This window comes from Brassica oleracea, chromosome C1 (genome assembly GCF_000695525.1).
Source record: "Brassica oleracea var. oleracea cultivar TO1000 chromosome C1, BOL, whole genome shotgun sequence".
NCBI lineage: Eukaryota > Viridiplantae > Streptophyta > Magnoliopsida > Brassicales > Brassicaceae > Brassica > Brassica oleracea.
This window is the reverse complement of record NC_027748.1, coordinates 39,884,051-39,889,617: the sequence shown is the minus strand read 5'-3', so window position 1 is coordinate 39,889,617 and position 5,567 is coordinate 39,884,051. Positions and strand designations below refer to the sequence as shown.

Genomic DNA, 5,567 nt, shown 5'->3' with positions numbered 1-5,567 from the left:
AAATTCAAACAAAATATTATAGGAGTATTTAATAAGGATAAAACCAATATTACAATTTTTCTTAATTTGTAAGCAAAAACTTTAATGACAAACATAGTGAGTATTTAATTAATAATCAATTTCTGAAACATAGAAATCAATTTAAAAATGTTACTCTTATAGCTAGCTAAATTAATAAAGAAATTATGTTTTTGCAAAACAACTAAAAATGTTATTATATTAATTAATACAAAACACCATCAATAACAGTCAAAACCACTTGACTACTATATATAAACAATTATAAATCATGGTAATAGGAAAAAAAAAAAAACAATTCAAAGAATAAGTTAAATAGTAATCATAAAGAATGAAGACTAAGACAATTTTTATGGCATTTTTCATAATGACCACTTTAGTATCATATGCGTATCCAAGTTTTAGGCATAATGACCAAAACTACTTATAATTAAAAACAGAGGGAGTATAAATCATGGTAATAGGAAAAAAAAAACAAAACAATTCAAACAAGAAGTTAAATAGTAATCATAAAGAATGAAGACTAAGACAATTTTTATGGCATTTTTCATAATGACCACTTTAGTATCATATGCGTATCCAAGTTTTGGTCGAGAAGATGTAGACGTTGAACCACTGGTCAATCCGGGTCGCGAGTTTGATACATTGGATGTGATATCACCGGCTTCGCAAGATTACAATATTTATATGCTAGAGATCCTCCCACCAAAATACAAAATGTATGTCGAAACCTGCATGGAAAAGATGGAACCCACTGGAAAATGTGGTCTCTATGTTATTAAAGAGATTCTTACGAATGAACCTGTTTCAAGAGAGTGTTGTCTGAAGGTCGTAAGAGCTGGAAAACAATGCTTCATTGAGACTAATAAGTTGATGTTTCAATTTTATCAACTCAAACGCTTTGCTTCTCAAGTTTCTTTCAAAATTAATGAGGTTTGGAACAGATGTTCTGAAGAAGTCATCATCTGATGATTTCACGAGTTAGTTCTCTTGATTGAATATTTTGTTTTATTATATGATGTATTAAGAAATAATGGTTTGTTATAATATTCTAACTATATAAATAAAATCAAATTTTCATTACTTATTCGTTTTCCTAACTCTAATATTGTATATAAAAAAATCTAATGTGATATCTTGGGTTGTTCTAACTAGTGTTTGTCAAGGATAGTTTTTAGTCTATTTAACATAAAATTTAATTGCACATGGATCTTGTTAAACAAAATCGTATATTTCTTTCTTTGTAACTCGAACAAATTATGTTGTTTGAATATCAAGTAAATTTATAAAAAAAATATATAGTGAGAGAACGCTATATGGAAAAAAATACAATATGTAACTTTCATTTTTCGTGAAACAAAAATGTTAATCTCATTTTTAAGATCCTAGCTATGACCTAATATGAAAATTCTTTATAGAGATTTGTGAATTAATTATCTATATCACTTTTACAATGATTTCCACAAAATATATAAATTCTTTGGTTTTTTTTAAGGTATATATCGTCACTTATTTTGTAATAATCCACATATAGAATGAAATCATCTTTGTGTTCACAGGATCAAAATATAGATTCTCATGAGGAGACTGATCAAAGGGACAAATACTTGATCAAAGGGACAATACACTTATGCTTAATGGCCTAATACTCTATATGAAAAGAGCATCATGTTTGAACAATTCAAAAGCTTTTATTCAACTATAACCAGTAAGAAATCAGAAAAACATAAACTCCATAGGGATCAACGAACCAAGAGAAAAAAATTTATGATTGTCTATGTTCTTGATATTTATCTCAAACAACGTTTCAAATTATATATCCAGAGTCATCTTTTTTCATGTTTCTGCTTCTTCTTCTTCTTCATACTTGCTTGTTAAAGATTTATGTAGTACTTAATCATAAAGTTATATGCGACAAGACTAGATATAGCTCTTTACAATTATTTGCAAAAAGCATATATACTTCATCTATAAATCTTCTTTGGTTTAGCAAAGTCATCACTATATTTAGACCATGTAATTATTTCAAGAAACATAGATCCAAATTTCAATTAGATTCAATTTTTTACTTAAGTGAAATATTACTTCCTATGTTTCATATTAAATGATTTTTTTTAAATGTCTTTATACGATTTTCATACATATTTAAACATAATTTTCATTTTGCTCTTATTTTTAGTTCATTAGTTAATAAACTCAAACAAAATATTTTAGGAGTATGTAATAAGGATAAAACCAAAATTACTAATTTTCTTAATTTGTATGCAAAAACTTTAATGACAAATGTAGTGAGTATTTAATTAACAATCAATGCCTGAAACATAGAAATCAATTTAAAAATGTTACTCTTAGAGCTAATTAAATTAATAAGGAAATTATGGTTTTGCAAAACAACTAAAAATGTTATTTTATTGATTAATACAAAACACCATTAATAGCATTCAAAACAACTTGACTACTATATATATACACTTATAAATCATGGTAATTAGAAAAAGAAAAAAAAAACAATTCAAAGAAGAAGTTAAAAAGTAATCATAAATAATGGATACTAAGACAATTTTCATGGCATTTTTCATAATGACCACGTTAGTATCATATGCGTATCCAAGTTCTGGTCAGGAAGATGTTGACGATGAACCACTGGTCCATCCGGGTCGCGAGTTTGATTCATTGGATGCGATATCACCGGCTTCGCAAGATTACAATATTTATATGCTAGATAACATCCCACCAAAATACAAAATATATCTTGAAACTTGCATGGACAAGATGGAGCCCATTGGGAAATGTGGTCTCGATGATGTTATTCAAGAGATTCTTACGAATGAACCTGTTTCGAGAGAGTGTTGTCTGAAGGTAGTAAGAGCTGGAAAACAATGCTTCATCGAGACTAATAAGTTGATGTTTCAATTTTATCAACTCAAACGCTTTGCTTCTCAAGTTTCTTTCAAAATTAATGAGGTTTGGAACAGATGTTCTGCAGAAGTTGAAAGTCCTTCATCAGCTGATGATTTCGCAATTTAGTTATCTTGATTGAATATTTTGTTTTATTATATGATGTATTATGAAATAATGGTTTGTTATAATATTCTAACTATATAAATTAAATCAAATTTTCATTACTTATTCGTTTTCCTAACTCTAATATTTTATATAAAAAACTCTAATATAATATCTTGGATTGTTCTATCTAGTATTTGTCTAGAATTGTATTTTAGTTTATCAAATATAAAACATAATTTCACTTGAATCTTGTTAAACAAAATCATATATTTCTTTCTTTGTAACTCGAATAAATTATATTGTTTGAAAATCAAGTAAATTTATTTAAATATTCATTCTGCTAATTTTATCTATATAAATTGAAATCAAAGTTTCATCTGAATATTCACTCTCCTAATTTTAATCATGGGTTGTCCTAGCATGTGTTTGTTTTGCATAGTTTTTAGTTTATTTAATATAAAATATAATTCAGATGAATCTTGTTAAACAAAATTGTATATTTCTTTCTTTGTAACTCGAATTAATTATGTTGTATGAAAATCAAGAAAATTTATAATAACAAATAAAATGTGAGAGAAATATAGGGAAAAAAAAAAGGTAACTCTCACTTTTCGTCAAAACAAAAACTTTAATCTCATTTTTATGATCCTAGTTAGGATCTAATTTGAAATGTTTTTATAACGATTTGTGAATTAATTATGTAAAGCTCTTTTTCAAATGTTTTCCATAAAATAGATAACTTTTTTTGTGTTTTCAGGTCATCTTAGATGCGATGATCACTATTTCGACGCCATGATATGAAAATGATAAGTACCAAAGAATAGTGGGGTGAAGAGAAGAGGAACTCCTCTGCAGATGCAGAGAAATGTTTCGATTAAGAAGGGTTGTTATATTTATTCAACTGTAACCAACATGAACTCAGATAAACATAAACTTAGAGAGATCAATGGTCTCAAGAGAAAATAATTTCATGATTGTTTATGTTCTTGGTATTTATCTCAAACGAAGTTAAAATTATATATCCAAAAAGATAACCAAGTCTAACCCGCAAAAAAAAAAGACAACTGGTTCTCGGACAAAAATATACAGTACAATTAAGGTTCATATAGCCCAATAAGCAAAGCATATTTTTATCGTTAAAATTGTGTAATTTACCAAAAATACATTATTAAGATATTTCCGAGCTACAATTATAACCTAATCATCAAAGTTAACAATAATCAATCATCACAAAATTCAAATTTGCTTAAAACTTAGAGAAATTAGTTCTCTTACCAAAGAACTATCCTATAATTAACAATATACCAAAGCCCTATGTTTTCACACTATGCATAATTAATCGTGACTCTGGTGCCCCTACATACCCTCTCTGAATACTACTACTTGACATAGGCCGAATCTTGTTAAAATATTCTGAAAGATTTGATTCATGTACTTATATCTTGCCGTCAGAACAACCATTTTCTCTCTCTCCTCCATCAATCCACAACTTTTTTTGTAATTGAACCCTGCATCTTTTTGTCTCTCTTTATTTTGATTCATGTTTACATCCTATTTTGAAGATGTTGAGAGTATTATTAACCAAAATCTAATTTTTAAATCTGAGCTTAAAACATGTCTTTTCTCAGTAGGGAGCTCGTGTTCTTGATATTACAATTTCTAGATGAAGAAACATTCAAAGAGAAACAAAATTAAAAAAGATTGTTCATGCACGTTCTTATTTGGATTTTGTGATAGATTTGATGGGTAATTGGAAAGTATTTAACTTTTATTTCTGAAAATATGTTGAAACAAGAATCTGGGTTCTTTAATGTCCAAAAAAAAAAAAAAAACTGGGTTCTTATTCATATGAAGTATTTGAAGATGAAGTGCACAAAGAAAAATGAGATGAGGTGGAATCTCCAAATATTTAAAGTGCAAAGTGAAAGTTATCCTACTATTTTCCAGTTTGGATTCCTCAGTTGATTTGTATTTTTGTGTTTAAACGCGATAAACGAATAGTTGAACCTCTCCTAAATATTTATTCCAGGCAATAAAGATTGCACTGTTATGAAAGTCAAATAACACAGCCACCGCAATTGTTGAAAATATAAAGAGGTGGAGCTCGCTGCACTATTTGCACAGTAAATTTCTTCCTATATATATACGAACGTTTTCGTTCATTTGTAATCGCAACTCAACCTTCTCTTCTCTCTATAATAAACTCTTCCTATCAGTGTTAAAAATTCTACGGGTATAAATTTTGCTCTTATTCAAATTCCCGCGATATAATAAAATTCCAGTTCTTTTCATAACACGTTATCAGCACGATCACTCTGCGATTCGGTAAAATTTATTTGTATCATTTATACCCTGTTATAATGGTCGGTATACCGTCTCTACTATTATTTATATCATATTATAATGGCCGGAATACCGCATATATTATTTACTAGTAATTTAATTTATTTATTGGTCGACCGAGCCGCCTTATATTCTGTTTATTATTTATTGGTCGGCCGAGCCGCCTTATATCCTGTTTATTATTAATTGGTCGGCCGAGC

General features: G+C 28.2%; 1 protein-coding gene across 1 annotated transcript in view; it reads left to right on the top strand.

Moving 5' to 3' along the window:
• Positions 1-5,567, top strand: part of LOC106340060 — a 12,401-nt gene that overhangs the window by 640 nt on the left and 6,194 nt on the right. The gene's annotated exons all lie outside the window — the stretch shown is intronic.